This window comes from Bactrocera neohumeralis, unplaced genomic scaffold (genome assembly GCF_024586455.1).
Source record: "Bactrocera neohumeralis isolate Rockhampton unplaced genomic scaffold, APGP_CSIRO_Bneo_wtdbg2-racon-allhic-juicebox.fasta_v2 cluster09, whole genome shotgun sequence".
Lineage (NCBI taxonomy): Eukaryota > Metazoa > Arthropoda > Insecta > Diptera > Tephritidae > Bactrocera > Bactrocera neohumeralis.
Genome location: NW_026089622.1, coordinates 22346013 through 22366309, shown reverse-complemented (window position 1 = coordinate 22366309; position 20297 = coordinate 22346013). Strand labels below are relative to the sequence as shown.

The 20297-nt window shown below is 38.6% G+C and overlaps 1 protein-coding gene across 2 annotated transcripts in view; it reads left to right on the top strand.

Moving 5' to 3' along the window:
* Positions 1-204: 204 nt before the first annotated feature.
* The window catches only part of LOC126764239 (uncharacterized), a 100951-nt gene continuing 80858 nt past the window's right edge, over positions 205-20297 (top strand). Inside the window, exons 1-2 of one of the 2 annotated variants that reach the window (XM_050482048.1) lie at positions 208-290; positions 344-1157. The gene's annotated coding sequence lies outside the window, so the exon portion shown is untranslated. Of the gene's footprint in view, positions 1158-20297 lie in introns of both variants that reach the window. The other variant, XM_050482047.1, reaches the window with a different exon arrangement.

Genomic DNA, 20297 nt, shown 5'->3' with positions numbered 1-20297 from the left:
TTATTAATTACCAAAAAAATCTGTTGACGCGATACATCGTGCGCTGTGTCCAATATTCGGTCGACATAATCCCCCAGCAGAATCTGTAATTTTAGCGACCATGAATTGGTTCCGCATCATTTTTACTTTAGTAGATAATGCGCATTCTCTGACACACCGAAAAGCACACATGTTATTGCGCATTCTTGCACACATGTTATTGCTTGCTCTTAGTTTGCGGGACATACAAAATTTGTGTAAAAAGGAAAGTCAAATGACTACAAGGCGCGTCGCACGTTCTTACATCGTGGGTATGTGGCGTAGTTTCCAAAATCACGCGATTTAACACAGCATGGCTTTTCAGTTAATCCCGAGACGTTTGACACCTTGGACGAGAATACTCGGTGTGGCATGGCTGATAGGTCACCTGCCGAAATCATTTTTAAAACATAAGAGTATAACTCTTGTCTGTATATTGAACTATAACATTAAATATAATATATACGTTTTGTTTCTTGAGAACCACACACAATCATAAAATAGAGAAGCGCACATTTCCGGTTGTTGAGGCAAATCTAGTGGTTGAAGACAATAGCTACCAAGTTAAGGAAAACTAAGGCCACACACTTATGATTCAAGTCTAAGTTAACCCCTTTCCAAATATTTTTTAGCTGATTAAGTAATATGAATAATTCAGTCATCTCGTGACTTTCCAAGGGTGTAAAAATACCGAATACGTTGATATATGGTACTGTATTCATTACGAACTCCTTGTAGCAACAATTAGGTTAACATTAAATGATATTCCTTGCTCTGTGAAATGTAGTGTACTATTGAACAAAATATAGTTTTGCACGAAATGATACAAATTACTTAAAATCATTTGTTACCCAAATTTAAATGTGAGACAGTAAATAAACATTAGCACACAATGTTGAAAATAAATATATAAAACTAAATGCATTTACAATGCAGCATTTTCGTGTGCCAAACTAATTAATTGCTTTTGCTTAAGTTGTTTTTAAACACGCAAAAATCATTTATTTATGGTTTGTACTGTCGAATGAAACTTTAAAATAAAAAAATACTTCCGAGGCAATTAATAATAATGAAAAATTCGCTGCCAATACTTATATACCTATTAATATTTCTAGTCGCAACGTACGGAAATAAAGACGGTACGTTATTTAATTAAAAATTTATTTCATTATAAATTTCAAGCATATGCCAACAATGTTAAAAATTAAAATTAAGAAAAGCTGTGCATAATAATTTAAGGTGAAGCTTCTGTTGTACGTTCAAGTGGATATAGAAATATGTAGTATGTACATACATACAAATATGTAATTGTAGTAATACGCTGTTTGTTTGGATGAAAGCTGAGTCTCCGATAACACCAAACAGTAAATAACTTAATTAGTACCGATATATTGTTAGATATATATTAAAAAGCTGTACCACCTAAGAATTTTTAAAAATAACACTACTCAACAAATCTGAAGGTAAAATTTGCGACTGATGTGCTAAACGGTCTGTGGGGTATTTAAGATCCTCTGATTACGAATTTGAGTTAAAAATTTTTCCATAGAGTAGGTACAGCTGTTTTTATCATTTTAGTAATTGGTGTTGATTTGACCTCTACACCCTTTGACTACAACAATTTCATTTTAAGAAATAAATAAATTATAAGATAAAAATATATCAAGTATTGATTGATTCTCAACTTAAAATAATTAAAATATCTAAATAAATGTACATATGAATACATCTTCTTGTACAACTCAGTTGTCTGGTATTAGTGCAAAGTTAAAAAATTTTTGGCTTTGTAATTTTATAAATATTTTATTGTGAATTTTTAATTTTACTAAATTTAAGTAATGTTTATTAATGTATAATCTTTCATAAAATTTTTACTGTTACGTTTATAAACATTGCAATTTGTTGGTGTTTGTATAATATATTATGGATATTTTATTGTCATGTTTTCTTCACCTAACGGTTATTACACCTAAAACTAATCCAGATTTACAGTTCATATCTTTTTCTTTAATGGCGTAGAAACCGCTTACGCAGTTAAAGCCGAGTTAACGACAGCGCGCTAGTCGTTTCCTCTTTTCGCAAGGTCGCGCTGATTGCAGATTCCAAGCGAAGAACCTTTCTCTCGAAAACTCGTAACGTCGACTCATCAGATGTTGTCACCTTCCATGCCTCTGCACCATATAGCAGGGCGGGAATAATTAGTGACTTATATAGTTTAGTTTTTGTTCGTTGAGAGAGGACTTTACTTTTCAATTACCTACTTAGTCCGAAGTAGAACCTGTTGGCAAGAGATATTCTGTGTTGGATTTCGAGTCTGACGTTGTTGTTGGTGTTGATGCTGGTTCCAAGACAGACTAAATTATGAACGACTTCGAAGTTACGTCTGTTAGCAGTGACGTGACAAGCCAACTAGTGATAGCGACGACTGTTTTTTTTGATGACAGGAGATATTTCGTCTTGCTCTCGTTCACCACCAGACTCGTTTGCTTCAGAAGAAGGTTGAAGAAGTCACACTAAAGAGAGTCGCCTTTTCGGCTCGGAGAGGACCTTCCCGATCCTGACGGAGCTTTTAGTGTTGCTCAATGTCAGTTTACACAGCCGCATTAGCTTTGCGAGGATACCAAATTCAGACATCGTGACATAAAGGCAGCTCCTTTTCGTGCTGACAAAGGCGGCTGTGAAATCGACGAGGCGGTGTGTGTCGTTTCCCTTTTCACGGGTCTCTTCTAAGATTTGTCGCAGCTGTTGATTTGCCAGTCCTACTGCCACTGATCCAGTAAGTTTATTGACGGCCGGCTTTAATATTGCACACAATACGCTCGATGGAATCTTATACTTGATGTTGAGGAAGCTTATCCCACGGTAGTTAGCTCAGATTGTGGGGTTTACCTTTTTGTGGACTGGGCAGAGAACACTTAAATTCCAATCGTTGGGCATGATTTTGTTCGACCATATTCTACAAAGAAGTTGATGCATGCTCCTTATCAGTTCTTCGCCGCCGTGTTTGAATAGCTCGGCCGGCAATCCATCGCTATATATGCTTTTAGTGTCATTCAGCAGGCTGGAAAAGCGTTCCCTCCATATGTTTAGTATGCTCTGGGCATCGGCAACTAGATCAGCTCTGGGGGTTCTACAGGCGTATGCTCAGGTCTTGAAACTTCCTGTTAGTCGCCTCATTTTTTCGTAGAATTTTCGAACATTTCCCCTGACAGTCAGCTTGTCAAGCTCTTCATACTCACGCCTTTCGGCCTCATTTTTTTTCTCTCGGCAAAAGCGTCTGGCTTCCCTCCTTAACTCTCGATATCTATCCCATTCCGCACGTGTTGTGGTCGACCGTATCTGTGCGGGGTAGGCAGTGTTTCTTCTCTCCACTGCGACACGGCACTCCTCATCGTACCAGCTGTTCTTTTGCTTTTTCTAAAAACCAGTTGTTTCCTTTATACTGAGTTGTTGGCGAGTGCTCTCAAGGTGCAGGGGTGCAAGTCGATTAGAAAATCGTTCGGCTATGTGTTATGATTGCAGCTTCTCGACGTCGAACCTTCCTTGTGTTTCTTGACGTGCGTTTTTTGCTGCACAGGCAAATCCTTTATATGGGTGGGAATCTTTGATGCAACAGGATAGTGGTCCTAGTCGATGATAAGACCTCGGAGTGTACACATGTTTAAGACGTGTCTTCCGTCTATCGCAACATGACCGATCGCGTTGGTGGCTTTTCGATCCGGAATTTTTCTATGCTGGAATCTAAAACCACAGATAACCATATTTCGGGCCACGGTGAAGTCGATCAGTCTCAACCCATTTGGAGATGTTTCCTCGTGGAGGCTGTAACACGATTTTGACATCGTGGCGAGGGAAGCTCTTAAAGGTGCGCTCCAAGCGCTCATAGTAGGCACCTTTGGTCACATCGTCCGTTTCTTCCGTCGGGGCGTAGACGCAAATCAGTGATATGTTGAAGAACTTCGCTTTGAAGTGGTATGTAGCTAGACGTTCATCCACCGTGGTGAATCACGGTACTCGGCGCCGAAGTCTCTCTACCAGCCACTGTGGTAAAAGCCACAAGGACCTACTCGCCTCGGTCCTTGTCGCGTCCATCGCATTTCTGGGACGTCGGTGATGTCAATTTTTATTTTCCCGAGGACATCAACCAGCTGGGCAGCGACACCTTCCCAATTAAGGAGCAGGAAATTCCGGTTGAATGCCCTCAAATCGTAATTCTTAATTCGTTTGAGATGGTCGTCATCAAAAGGGGTGCCTCTCATCCGAAGCTGTTTGTATATTTACAAGTATATATAATCAGGATGACGTGACGGTCTGTCCAATTTAATTAATTTTTCACCAATATTCGGTGTATACGGTTGCTTTCTATATCCTGCCGTAGTTGTTCAATAAATCTCTATGCGAAATACTCCGCCTGGGAGAAGCTTACTGAATGTGGTAGACTCATAGAAATAAAGATGGTTAATATTGAAGATGGGCGGAATCGGATCATTGCCACGCCAATAAATTATTCGAAACCCTATAAAGTGCATAACTAAGATCCACAATAAAATATAAAACTCTAATTTGGTACAACGAATCTTAAAAAGGTTAGATTTAGCAAGGGACATCTGAGGTTTGAAACTTTTTTAGAGTAGACGTAGTTACGACTCCGTTGGTATCTCACAAACTCGAAAAATTTTAACTCAATATATTGGGGAACACACATCACTTTATGATGAATCACTTATATTCGCCAATCTACTACTAAGTGAAATTATTTTTATTACTTATTAAATAAGCAATAAATTATTTTTATTACAAATCTTCATTACACGTAATGTAACACTTATCAAAATATTGAAAGATACACAATGTGCGGGGTAAAAGTCGAAAGAAAATAGAAATTATATGGCGCTGAGTTTCGTTGGGCGGGCGAATCGGTGAATGCGGAATTGTACTTGCAATCAGGTTCGCTGTGGTTAAGAAAATTAGAAGTTGCCGTAGTCGGATGAAGTATCGAATTGGATTGTAGCGAATCAGCTGAGCTTTGCTCATTTAACCATCCTGGGTCCTCTAGGCAAGAGTAGTCGACTATCTTGGGCATGCTAAAAGGTGGAGTAGTTGACATATGTAGGTGCATAGTTATAGGTTTGAATATTTGGCTTAATACTTAGGTTTGAAATTGAATTTTGTATTTCGATAAGTAGTTTTTTTGGTATAATTATATCCGCCACTCTTTTCGGAGTTAGTTTTAATTTCATTAAGCATGCCAACTCTACCTGCTACGTTGTGTTTTTTCTTTCTTTCTGCGAAAATTTACAAGGCCGAACAGCGATGCAGCATTTGCGACAGGAAGCTATGTATCTCGCCATCATACATTTTCGATGAGCGAACGTTTACTTCCTGACCGGGAATTCGTCGCGACGGTTGGAATTTCGCAAAAACTTGCTTACAATGTCAACTTAATAAGGACAACACACACAACGTCACTCCTCCGCAACGCAGAACTTTACGGGACCATTGAACCTTTGCGCCGAACACTCAGGTCAGCCATACTTTGTCACAAACATTGGACACATTTCCTATCAATAATATTTTTGAGACTACACTGCTCTTTCAGAGCACTGTAGTAGCACCACCGGGAAGTAAATTATAATTTCATTAAGCATGGTAACTCTACCTGTTTCTTTGACATTTTGTTTTGTAAGCTTTTCTTTTCTTTTTATGTCAAATAAAATATAAGACACGACTTTTCTTCTTGGCAACTGACTGCATAAGAACACGGCCTCATCAACGCTCTACAAATATTTTTTGCATGCACATGGTCGCCTTTTCTATTTTATTGGCGAAAACGATTTTACGTGGTCCAAATTTTGACACTAAGGATAAAATTTGATTTGTCTCCGTAATGTACAAAAACTGGTCAGTTATCGGATTCCATTGGATGTTGGACTTTTTTCGAATTTATGGCAATTAGTGTACAATTTATTTTCCTTTGGAATTTGGTGATTTGGTTGGATTATACTCGCTTCTGTAATTAACACTAGGGTTACAGAGGGAATTCTGATTTTGTTTTTTTTTTGGCAATTTGTGGATCGGAGGAAAATTGTGGCTTTAATGTTTGTCGTACGACGTTCTGGCCATTATTTGATAGAAAAGTTGTCAATATTGGAGGGAGTTCTTTTAACACCCAAAATTTCCCTCAACTTGATTTGGTAATGTGAAAAGTGTTGCTCTAACTTGCCCACTTAGTATCCAATCAAAAATAAAAAGATTAATTCTTCAACACCGTCAAGTAACACAAGATTTTCCAATAAGAGTGGTATGATTTCCTCAGCAAAACAAATAACCCAAAAGAAGTAGTCTAATGGTATTAGATCACAACTTTGTTGTACGTGCTGTTTGGCACGTAGCTTCGTCTTGTTGTACAGGGTCCGGCACTCGAAGTGTAACCAACTTAAGACCATTCGCACTGGAATCAGCTGTTCATAAATTTGCTGAATGAGAGTTCGGAATATTGTTCACAAGTGTACAAAAGCGTCTTGCCAAAAGTGAACCCAAAAAAAGTGATCAGCGATGAAATTCAAACGTAATAGTGTGATTGCTTTATATTTAGCTGGAAAATCACAGCCAGCAATTGTTCATGAGCTCAAACACCTTAATGTGAATAAAGTTTTTGTTTATCGCACCATCACTCGTTACAATGATACTAGTAACATCGCAACACGCCATGGACGTGGTCATCAAAAGACTGCAACGTCACATGAGATGGTTCGGAAAATGAAGAAGTGACTTGAGCGAAATCCCCCACGAAGTGCCAATCAAATGGCTAAAAATATCCGACGCATATTGAAAAATGCGCTCAAGATCAAGCCTTACAAGTTCCAAAAGGCCCATGATCTCACACCGAAGCAGCAACAAGAAAGACTTGAGAGAGCGAAGCAGTTGCTTCGCTTGGCCGAAAGCGGTCAAATTCCTAATATTGTGTTTTCTGACGAAAAAATTTTTCCAATTGAGCAATTCGTAAACTCTCAAAACGATAGGGTTTACTTGACCGACCGTTCATACGAGAATCTAAATCATCGGTTAGCCACCAGGAGGCAGCACCCGCCACAAATAATGTTTTCCAATTTATTTTCATCCAATTGTTTTCATCGAGCCTGGTGTCGAAGTAAATGTGACATATTATCGGAAAAATGTTCTGGAGGCTGCTTTGAAACCGTGGCAAACAAGCATTTCGGTCGCTAACCATGGACGTTTCAACAAGACTCAGCACCGTCTCACAAAGCGCTAGTGAACCAGGAATGGGTGAAAAACAACGTTCCGTACTTAATTACAACCACACAATGGCTCTCGAATTCACCAGATGCGAGTCCAATGGATTATTCTCTCTGCGCCATTTTGGAGAGCAAGGTCCGAAGTAAAAAATACACCAGTCTCGAGATGCTGAAGAAAGCCATTGTCCGTGAGTGGGCCCTAAATCCTTTCTTAAAATCCGGCAAGTAGTGGATTGACACAGTTGCAATACTTGACAACGTCTTGGAATCGGCAAATTGTGGTCTTCAGCCTGAAAGGCAGCAATATTTTCATTACTTCGAGCAGTTTTTTGTCTTAAAAAAAAGTCGATTTAAAAAATTTTTTGAACCAATCGTTACAATTCTCGCTGGCACGATTTCCAAGCATTGAAGGCTACACGGAATACATTCTCTGGAATAGCCTTGAGAGCCGAAGTGCATACTGCTTGTATCCCCCCTGTCCTCCCAAAAATTTTGGTTTTTATCAGCCTTTTCAGGCAAGGAAACAATCAAAAATGCCGGGGAACCACATCTGGGCTGTAGGGCGGCTACGAAAGAATTGGGATGTTGGCCTTGGTTAGGTAGCTATTCACAAGAAAGGCGGTGTGAGCCGGGGCGTTGTCGTAGAATAACTTCTAATCGGCAGCGATGTATTTGTAGAGTATCTTGAGGACTTCCAAGTTAAACTAGGCGTGGACGGTTTGCCAACAAATTCATGGTTGACGATGCCTTTGACCGCAGAAAAGACAATGAACATCGTTTTCACTTTGGAATTGCTCATTCTTTCCTTTTTGGGCGAGGACGACAGCGACTTCTTCCCGGCATCCAAAAAGGCCTGGTGCCACCGAAACACACCACTTATGCTTGGAATTGGTTTGATGTTGCAGATGTATCGCAGCTTTTTCTGTTGTGTATTCGACAAAAATCGTAATGTTTGGTGCTAACGGTAAATATCTAGTGTACAGAATATACAAAAGTGAACCTAGAATACTTCAATGCGGTATGCCTGCTTTAATTTCTGCAAGTTTGGAGAATTCATTCCCTTATTTTACATGGATTCTAATTTATGCATGGATTGGATAATTTATGCATAAGACTTTCGTGCCAGACCAACGTCAAAAACAATGATTGCAAGTATAGTTATAATTGAAAATAATGCTGCTCCATATTTCTTCGAAGTCAACATCCATTAAAAAAGAAAAATTTTCTACATCTGCATCAATGTTTCTTTTGAATGCTATATCCGATCTTTATACCACCAAAAAATTATTAAATTGAAAATAATTTTTTGTATCAAAATAAATATAATTTAATGTCAATAGATTTATGAATAGGGGAGTTCGCATTTTATCTCAATTTTTTTTCCATTGCGGTTAGGTTAGGTAAGATGGCTGATCAAAGATCACATGTGGACTAATAATGTAGTCCTTTGTGAAGCCATTGAAAAAGAACTCCTGTATTCGGACTTACAGATGGCGAAGCGCTTTGTAGCCAGCCAATACATAATTACTAAGGCGCTTAACTTCAACACCCGCCAGTTCGGTGGGATGTCCGAAGGCACACGCGCTTCCAAGTGTCTAAGTCTTGACCTCCCGAACGCGGGACAGTCAAGAAGGAAGTGCTGGCTTGTTTCTACCGCATCTTCTTCCAAACAATTTCTACAGTCGGCATAAGGTAGGATTCCCATTCTTACCGCATGTATTTCAATAGGGCAGTGGCCTGTTAATAGTCCCACTACTAATGAGAGGTTAGCTTTACTGAGAGCAAAGAGATCATGCTGATTAGCGCAGCCCGTTTTATGCTTTCGAGTTTCTTTGCAAGTGTGGTCTTCCCTAAAGCTCTCCATCACATAAAGACTCCATAAAACAAGATGAGCTTGACTATGGTATCATAGAGCCAGAGGACCACTTTCGGTGAGAGGCTCCATCTTTTGTCAATAGCTCCTCTACAGCAGTATAGGGCAATAGATGCCTTTTTGTCCTAAATACTTCACTGTATCCGCCGGTTGCAGGCGAATACCCCCCCTTGCGGCAACGGTGCCACAGGGATCTTGTATCTTCTACCAAATTAAACCATTTCTGCTACATTTGCGTTGATGGCGAGTCCACTTCCGACCCCTCATTTTGTTACAACGCTGAGATATCCCTGCGTCAATTCATACACGATGCTTAGAAACTTTCCTTTCCCCATAAGTGCTACATCGTCTGCATAGGCAATCACCCGACAGCCGCGATCTTCTAACTTTGACTCGTCTCCAGGCCCCGGGATGTAACCTAATCTGATGCAGTTCGCACAGATAGGTGTCAACCAGCAGTATGATACCTTAATAGCCTATTTCAGCTGCGCTAGTATGATGCCGTCAGGTCCCGGGAACTTGAACGGTTTGAACGAATTAATCGCCCATGTCAAATGTCACTCATCCTGAATGCCGACAAACGCCACACGTCCAGTTCCATAGCCAACCACAGACGTTTCCCTTTGCCTTTCGGTGTTTTCAGTGGGCAGGATCTCTCCAGCGTAGCACTGCACACCGAGATAAAGACTTCGACCCACTCCTCCACCGCATCGGTAGTGTCCAGCCGGTGCACCCCCGGTGCGCGCGAGAGAGTCCTCCCGAAGCCTCCTGCGGTAACCTTCCCAGTCTGTGTTCCTAGGGTTTCTGAAAGATTTCCTAGGCGGACCTTCTCCGACTAGACTAAACCCGATATACTTGTGATCTGAAAAGGAGTGATCGTCGATGACCCTTTAGTTTGAAATCAGCGAGGCAATCCCGTGTGAGGCTAGGGATGAGGTCAATAACCTCCTCCCTGCCTGCGGTCGCAAAAGTGGGAGAGTTTCCCCTATTACAAATGCGAAGATTTTCGCTAACAATAATATCAAAAAACAACTCACCTCTATTATTGGTATCCGAGCTACCCCAGATTGGCTGTCGCGAGTTTGCGTCGGAACCGTTGATGACGCCGGTATCAGTCTGAACGTTTCAGCTAAGGTCCTCCTCAGCAGTAAAGGAGGTGGCTCCAACTCAGCATCGTGTGGCATGTACGCGGAAATAAGCCAGAAACCTCCGGTGGCACACTCCAATTTCGCTGTCACTACGTCAGCGTTGTTGAAATTAGGTAAAGAAATACCGTTAATTCATTTCTAACCAACATACAAGTTCTGTTCCTACCTGCATCCTTGGCCGCCAGAAGAATATGGCTCTTCGTCCTCAATCCAGAGATCCCGTTACCAGTCAGCCATGGTTCCTGGATCAGGACGACATCAGCTCCGTCTTGTTCCAGACGAAGCAGTACTTCAGACTCTCCTCCAGGAGCGCTATTTACAAGAGGTTCGGGTCGCTTTCCACGGTCGTTTGACCATCAGCGCCCTCTGTCGCATCTACCGCAGCTGCAGCTTGAGTGCCGTCAACTCTGCTTTGGCTTGGGAGTACCTTCAGCACTACCATTTCAAAACCATAACTTATGGCTCCCTTTGTTTTGCTGAGAGGACCGACGGACTCCGCGTTTAGCATTATCAGCGCTTGCCGATATGGTTCATCGGTTCTCTCTAGCCTTAAAACTCTCCAGTCTTGCGTTCGAAGTGAGGGATTGCAGTACCCGAGGATTTTCTCAATCTCATTCGCAGTGAAGGTTCGGTCGGCAGACAGACGCGAGTCCTAGGGCGAAGAGGAAGATCCGCTTTGTCCACGACCTCCAGTCTGGCTCCCTTCCAAACCTCCCCCACCTGAGAGACTTTCACCTAATATAAGATGACCGATCTTTCATTAGCACATCTTGTAAGCTTGTGCAGCCCATGGTGCCAACCGGCACTCACAAATTTTGGGGGTGGCTCAGGGTTTTCTTTGACCACTTTCAGAAAGACTGACGATATAACCGCCGCTACTCTTTTCCATTTTTCGTGCGAGATAGATAGCGTTCCACGATCTTGGCCACCAATCGCCGGTCTGACTTTAGCTTCCTCGCTAAAGCAAGCAAAGCAGCTTCCACTTGTGAATCCTTTCATAATTCTTAATTCCATTGCGGTAGCTTTTGTTAAATATAAATATACAAGTTACAAAAAGTCTTTGAAAATGTAAGTATAAGCAATTTCTTCCAAATCCACTACCGTTCTGGCTGTATCTGTGGACTATACTATATATTCAGCATTGAGTTCACTGTAAGCGCACCTAAAAAAAATTGTTATTATAATTACATAAATTTTATAAACACTCGTATCAATGCGCGAAGAAAGATAAACCTTTCCATTCATATATTGGAATTAATTAACTCAAATTTTTTCTAATCAGCACTTTACTTCAATCAATGCTCCAGCAATTTCCGTAGAAGACGTTTTACTTTATATAAATAAGTTAATATCTTGTATTATTTAAAGCTTTTTTTAACCTAATAATTATTTATTGAATCTGCTTACATAATTTAAGCCTATCAATAAGTTTAAGAATTTTAATAACTAATCCATTAATAGTAATGGACAATACACAGAACGTTTCTCATCAGAATTATGTCAAATCCTTTTCCCGAAGATGTGTTCGGCTAGCTGTGCAGGATAAGATTTCGCATGGGATAAGGATGATTTTGCAGTTTCGAAAGGTATTTTTGCCAAGTATTTGTCACTTCTGTGTTTACCACTTTTATTTCAAGATCTCTATGTTTATTCCCATTGCACATTTACCACGAACCACCTGTTATGTCTTGTAGCGTTTTTGATTGGAATCGTTGTATTTTATGGATACTACAAGTTGTTGCGCAGGTAGAGCCTCAAATTGTACACCATATATTCGTATCAGCTTTATGACGGAATTGTAGAAGGATTTTATAGTTCAAGCGTACCCAATTTACCAATTTAGGCGGACGGTTTTAAGTTGGAGTGTATTTTTGCAGAAATATGGATGTTCCTAGTCGAACGCCTACCTAGATGAATGTTAAGGTATTTAACTTAGTTTGGTTGAGGGATCATTACGTTGTTTAATTTCAGTGTTGAGCATGTTTCCGTCTTGTCACGTGCTTACACTTTTGCTCGTTCATTTTTATGCGCTAGTTTGATACACAAATTTCAACGAGTTTCAAGTGTATTGGCAGTGTGTTTGTGTTTTCTTTGGGCACTTGCTTCGATTCGATTCGATTTAAAATTGCGGTGTAGTCAACGAATGGTGAGGTTAGTATTTTCGCAATCGTTAGAATGTCTGCGGTAAATAAGGCATATAGTGTTGGTCCCAAACGCTGTCTTGAGGGACTGCAGATAAATTCTTTAAATTTAACTGTAAACCTCCTATTACTTAGATGTGATATGAACAACTGATGAAAATTTTTTGGCAAAGTCATTTTAATTTGATCTAAGAGCCTTTTTGCAATACTTTCTTTATTAAATGCTTGAACTAAGTTGAGAAGTTCAATCTCTCTTTCAATTCAGACAAGCTTCTGAACTCATTGATGTTGCCATTGACTTGCTCAATAGTACCATGCTTTTCACTAAAACGGAATTGATGATTTGGAATATTTTTGTGTTCGTGGAGAAAAGGAAAACTTTTGGATAGCAATACTTTTTCAAAAAGGAGAGCATTGAAAAGTTGAGACAAGAAATTAAAAGCAATATTTGGTAACTCTTTAAACATTTGCAAAGTTATGTGGCCGGGTGACTTTTTTTTATTTAACCTTTTTGATATTCTATAACTTTTATCTCAGACGAAGTTGTAAACATATCGGCAGAGAACGTAAAATAATAGAGAATGTTCGCGATTAGAGATATTTCACGTTTGGGATATTACCTGTTTTGGATAAGCGTGTTTCACCACACCGCAGAAAAATTATTAGCGTGTTTCTCCATATTTAACATGAGGGGACACGAAAATAGCAGAATTGAGCATTTTCAGTGTTAAATGAGAAAAATAATGATAATTCCGATGTTAAGGAATGTACGCTTACAAATTCGCATATTTACTAAGTGCAAACGATGCTGCATATAATTTATACATATGTACATATATTTGTCACGAAAGCACATAAGTATGTATGTACATATGTATATATTTTAAAATTGAGCTATTTTATGATGAATTCCATAAAATCTTTGCAAATATATACTTTGTATTACTACCTAATTATGCATTTTATATAGGTTTGGTACGACAATCATATGTATATTTATATATTCAAATAAATATTTTCTTTGGTCAATAAACTTTTCGATATCATGTTAAAAGACCAAGCGGTCGCACATTTGCCCATATATAATTATGTTTGCATGTAAACAAATATAAAAGAACCATACGCATAATGTTTGTAAATTTGTCTACATGCAACAAATGTTTGTAAATATGTACATTCAATGCTTCATGCGAAATTTCCGTTGACGTGGACAACCAATGGCGTAGCTCATATTTTTTCCTTTCATGTCAAAGAGTAAATGTGTCGAAGGACTGACGCGTCCCAACATTGTGTTGTTGGTAGAAAATCCGAGCTGTGCCGAAAACACAAACGAACGATCGCCAATTGCCACTGCTTCCCTTGCCGCTGTACCAGATTCGCCTAAAAACTAGCGTAGAAATGTATGTTTGTGTGTGAGCTTGCATACATATCGACGCAGATTTTTGCAAGCCGCGTAACATCATTTTTTACATTCCTTGACAAATACAGTCAATCCTTGTTAGTGCCACAATCAAAAATACAGATTTTTGTGGTTTGTTAAAAATAAAAATATAATATGGCACATAAACGAGTGCGGATACTGAAGTGAGTGGTACTTAAAACAATAATTTCGATGTATTTCAAAAAACAAACCGTGAGATGCAGCAAGATATAGGCAGTTAAGAGGGGTGATTTAATTTAAGCGGAGTACTACTTAACCGAGATCCACTCTACACATAAATCAGAGGAATATTGAATATTTTCTTTGACACATTTCTTGACTTGAAAATCGACAAATAAACTATCTTGTCAATTTTATTATAATATATTTGAATACTTATATTTGCGGGGTTGTCACTTTTTCCTTCTCATACAAATATCAGAAATTGTTCAATTTATGATTTTTAGCTTTTGCTATCGTCGCGAAAAGTCACTTGTAGGCAAAGACATGTACGGGGAGATGTGATGGTGTCTGCTTTTATGAATGAAGCTAGTTTGCCTGTTGAAAGTGCGGTAGCGTTCATGAATGAAAATATTGTTGTTAGGTGCTTTTCTACAAATTTGGGCATCGACTATTTGGCTGCCATATTGACTTATGACGCTATTTGAAACCATTGTTGTTTTTGTAAGGCAAAGTTTGTAGTCTTTGTGGGTAACATATTTACATGCGTACCCATATTTGTATGTTGGTTTGTGTATACATTATTTGTTCGGCAATGTCGTACACCTATGCATATGTACGTACCAGACACCTGCACGATTAAGGTAGGCATCGTACGATTACGTTACTAAGTAACACTTCTGACGATTACCACGATGCGAAGGTAACATTGCGCATCGGCATCGATCGTGCCATCGTACGATTACTATCTGGTATCGTCAATGGCAAGTGAAACGAAGTATGTACATACGTAAAAGAAAATTCTTGTGATTTTTCTTTCGTATTTACCTTATATTAGGAAAAAATTAATAAAATTCTCTTCATTTAAACATAAATTAATTCAATATAACATAACACAACATAAATTAATTCAATAAATAAAAATAAATTAAATATATTTCGTTATTTTCGATCAAAATAAGCAACGAATTAAAAATAAAAAATATTTAATATGAACTTAATTTTTTTGTTGTGAATGCAAAAATAAAATGACGTCCAGATTTTCTCCTTTCAAATTTGTTCTTCTTTCTTCTAATATACGGTTTGCCAAACTAAAACATCTTTCACTTGCTGCACTAGACGCTGGAATACATAAAATTAGTCGTGCCAGTCTAGCCATCAATGTAAACTCATCTTCATGACGCGCACAATACTAATTAAGTAACATGTTAGTAATCGGCGATGCCGCGATGCCGATACCCACGATGCCGATGCCCACGATGCCAAAGTACCGTTACGTAGCGTGTAATCGCCGCATCGGCAACGCCGCTTGCTAACATGTTACTTTTTTAATTACTCGTGCAGGTCTCTGATACGTATGTACATATAGAGCAGTACGCTCACACTAATAACACGATTTGAATTTCAATTGTACTTACATATGTATGTAACTATGTGCTAATATCTAGATGCGTATGAAAATTTAAATGAAGAAATGTAATTTACAGACAATATTCTTGTAATATATTAAGTTTTTTAGGATATTATGGTAGTATGTCATAAATATGGTATATATAACATATCCACATACATATTTGTGAATTTATAACATACTAGCTGACCCCGCAGCCGTTGTCCTGCGTGAAATTATGTGTTTTGAAATGAAAAGAAAGTTAAATTTATCATTTAATATTTTTTTTCAATGTAACGCAGCTTGATAAACAACCTTTTTTTGGTTTCTGTTCCGGTGTACAGAAAAGATGGTTTTCCAACTCGTGAGCACGCCACGGCCGTGTGAAAAACATAGCATTTCCATATTTATGCCTCACACTCTGCGACTATCTTTAGGTCGCAAATGCAATTTTCACTGGAAACGAAATACGTTTGAACTGAAATGGGAAATCGTTAGAACTCAAAGGAATTCGTAGAATCAAGCATTCTGCCCCTTGTATTCGATAGCTGCGTCACAATCAGTCGGGTTCCATTACACAGTTTCGGGGCGTGATAATTGCGAAACATAATAACGACCGATCCTACTTTAAGACGCAAATGATGCGGTGGCACACCAAGCCTGTCCAAAGAATTTAGAAATTCCACTGGATAATTCGTCTTCATAGTCAAGACGATCGATCGATTTGTTTGAGCGAGAGTCTCCCGGAATTTGACTTTGAATCTTCCAGTTTAAGTCAACAACATCGGCATTTTTGGCAGCTAACATTGCGCGTGCACTTAAGGAATCGTAGTTACGATAATTTGGCCAATGTCCGAACATTTGTGATGAGCTCATCTTTCGTGAATTGATAAAGGGGAGATGGAATTGATATCAAACCACCGGAAGTACGGATATCAACCGAAATTATACCATTTCCAATTTTTAGCGAAGGCGATGTAAAATGTCCTCGGCAATGTCATTTTTGTTCGTATCCCATAATTGACGCGGATTTGAAGGCTGATATGTCGAAATGGTTATCGCGAAAAGTGTGCGAACTTCATTTTCATTCCAGTGATTAACATGTTCCAGCAATTGTAATTGCTGGCTTACTTCTCCAAAACTTGCACATACCGTACCATTCACAGTAAGCAATGACTCAAATAAAGCTGAACCGCGTACATTAATCAATAGCAACCGAAAGTAGAAGTAATCGTCGTTTTTCGGGTGGATTGTGTAAATTCGTCCTAATGCATTAGTTGAGAACACATCTGGATGTCAATCTACTGGTTGGCCTTGCTTTCTGAGCAACTATTTCTTCGACGATGCATTCCATGTATAATATCAAGGTATTTCCGAATGGAGCAAGTTCTCACAAACGGATACTGAAGAAAATTGAGAAAAAACTCGTCAATGTTAATTTTGTTGCTGGCGGTGTTTCCACTGGCTGTACTGTATTCTTTGGGTTGAAATACACTATTTGGACATTCTCCAATTAACTGCGAGACGCACAACAGTCGGAAAACGTGCATGAATTGCAAAAGTAAATATCGTACAAAGAGCTTTATTGCAGTTCACGTATCGACCGTATCATTCTAGACCAATAGTCGCCATGGTGCTTCCTTTGGTGGCGTACTTACAAACGTATTTTATCGATTTCGCCAAACTGTAATATTAAACATTGATATGAGTTTTGAATGTGAATTAGACAATAATGGTGAATATAGTACGATCCATGTGTTGTCAACTTCGATATTAACTCTTGTAAGTTGATTGCTGAATGTTCTGCCTGTTATCTGGTGAGCGACGCCGATTTGATATCCATCATTTCCAGTTTGTGTTTCCGAAAGAAAAGCACGTGGATAGTGTTTCATGCATTTATTGTCAGACATACAAACCGAAAAGATGAACCATATTGGTTTCCACCACTTCGTATATTACTGGATCTTTCTCTACATCAGGAATTTCAGCAGAAATGATTTCCTCAATGGTGTACATAACTATCATCAAAAGAAGAATGCGGAAAACCTATCTTTTGCCACTCAAAAAAGTACATCTAGCATCCAACAGCACCACATATACGTTGCTTCAAGATAAAGTCAATCAAACATCGTAACTGTTGTTTGAAGAGTCATGCTGTGACATCGTGACGATCGCTTGCTGATTGACCGCGATCCATAATTCCGCACGTTTGTCACCGCATCCTAGAAGTACTTCTTGCCTTGCCTTGCCTTGGGCTGCCATACGTTGACGACAAAAAGAGCGCCGACCGATATTAGGGCGACCTCTTCGTAGCTTTGTAACAAAGTTCAATCTGCAATTGACCTCTTTGTGTGAAACACACGTAAAGTTTTCATTGATTTTTCTTTTGAACAGCCGGAATAAAAAAGCAATCGACCGAAATTGAACGATTCAAATAATTTACAATTCAAAATATTGAAAAACAAAACAAACAAAAATTGAAAAAAAATTTGTACTCTTTGGAATTATCCAATTTTCCGATTTTTCTTCATGAAAAGTATAAGGTATTTTTATTTCTAAACCTTCCTTGATCCACAACGAACAACCTTTCATCAAGATTGGTTCAGCTGTTTTCTTAGCGTTACTAACAAACAAACATTCATTCGTTTGTATGGGAAAAAGAAAAGGGATGTTTTTAGGGGTTTTCCGGTAATTATTCGAATTTTTCTCTCCGTAAAAACCATCCTTGAACCTCAACGAACATTTAAAAAAATTATAAAATTTGGTTCAGTCGTATGAAAGTTATGAGCGTATATACAGTTTGGCGATTCATTTTATAGATTATCAAACATATGAAATACATATTTAAAAAGTTTCTCTTATTTGTACATTACCTACAAATATTACTTTGAAAATAGCATAATTTAATGATAATGTTATCAATTTTGAACGAATTCAGAAAAATTCGCAAGATGATATTCATATCAATTAATATGATTGCATGTAAACGTATAAAAATATACATATGTATGTATGTAAGCGAAAGGCCAAGCAGAGAACTTAAAACATAGAGAAGGTGCAGGTTCGACAGCGAACATTTTATAGGATTTTGGAACGGAATTCACCTCACAACCTCAGAATTCACGATGTGAAATGCTAACATTTTTAACAGTTCTCCACATACTCAAACAGAGAATATGAAGAGAAATAATATATGTACGTACGGCTTATGATGCCATAGCATGTATGCGCAATCAAGGAATATTGAAGAAAAATAAGTTCTTTGATATTCCATTTTTAACAGCGAAAAATGTGTACAAATACAGCTCTCTCACATACTCAAGAATATGAAGAGACATAAATATATGTACATATGTATGCATGCTCCTTATGATACTCCCAACAACAGCATTGTGATATTTCCATGCTTCAATTTTTGCTTTCACAATGTATGCAAATATGTATGCTTTTGCGTTTTGTCGTCGGCATTTACATATTGGCATGTAATAATTATGATATGAGTATAATTTTGTATGAATGCATGCATAGTACTAATTACAGTCAATTAAGACTTGTATATTTAATAATTTAATTTGATTTTTACATAGTATACTATACTAATAAATATTTTTGTATTATGTTTCTTAGTAATAGAAATTGAATTTATCACAACAATGCTCTTATTATCTGCCCATATGATTGCATGTCTACGCATGTGCGCATTCAGAAATTCAAATCATGATTTTATCACTTATCAATACACATATTACATGTGCGCAGATTGATCTGCATGTTCATATACATATGTGCATACATTCATTTATGCATATATATATTTTTTTTTTTTTTTTTTAAAGTAGGGGGAAGCATCAAAAGCCGGAGTGCGGAACTTTAATCCGCTAAACCTAACCTACTCCCAACTCCAGACTCTCCCACGGAACCACCTGATTAAGTATTACTTCGTGGGAGTGATAAGACATTTAAGTCTCTTCTATGGCACGGACTGACTGACGCCTACTCTGGTCTATATGTCTCAATTTTGTCATGATTGAAGCTGTCACTCCAGTTCTCAGTGGACTGACACATGAGTGTCGTCAAATTTTCCACCGTAAAACTACCACCGAGTGTAGTTTTAAGTTTTTCCCTTGCACTTGTAAAGCGCGGGCAATAAAAGAAAACATGCTCAGAGTCTTCACAGCACTCTGAACACGACGGACAATTCGGACTAATGTCGTGCTGGAATCTGTATAGATAGCTTCTAAAGCATCCATGTCCACTTAATATTTGGGTTAGGTGGAAATCCAGGTCCCCATGTCGTCTGTCGACCCAGGAATGGACATTCGGTATGAGTCTGTAGGTCCACCGACCTTTATGTGAGGTTTCCCACCGCTGCTGCCATATTGTTAAGCTTTTCACTCTCTCTCTTCTTTTGGCTTCTGTAGTTGGCCCTGATAATTTGTACACTCGCTCGTATTCGTCACCCTGGATGTCAATGGGCATCATACTGGCTATTACTTCAGCAGCCTCGCTTGAAATTGTTCGGAAAGCACTGATAACTCTTAGTGCCGACAGCCTGTGCTCTGTGTTTATTTGTCTGGCATATGCTTTGATGCCTAGCGCCTGGATCCATATTGGAGCCGCATATAATACAACCGATCTCATTACCTTTGCTAGCAAAAAACGCCGGGTGGAACGCACGCAGCCTTTATTTGCCATCATTCTTGATAAGGCATTCAGGATTTTGTTCGCTTTACCTGCAGTGTATTCTAAGTGGTCCTTAAATTTGAGCCTTGAGTCTACTATTACTCCCAAATATTTTAGGTGTGGCTGTGAATGAATCTGGCATTCCCCTATGGTGAGAGATATACTTTCCTCCACTTTTCTTGTGCTTA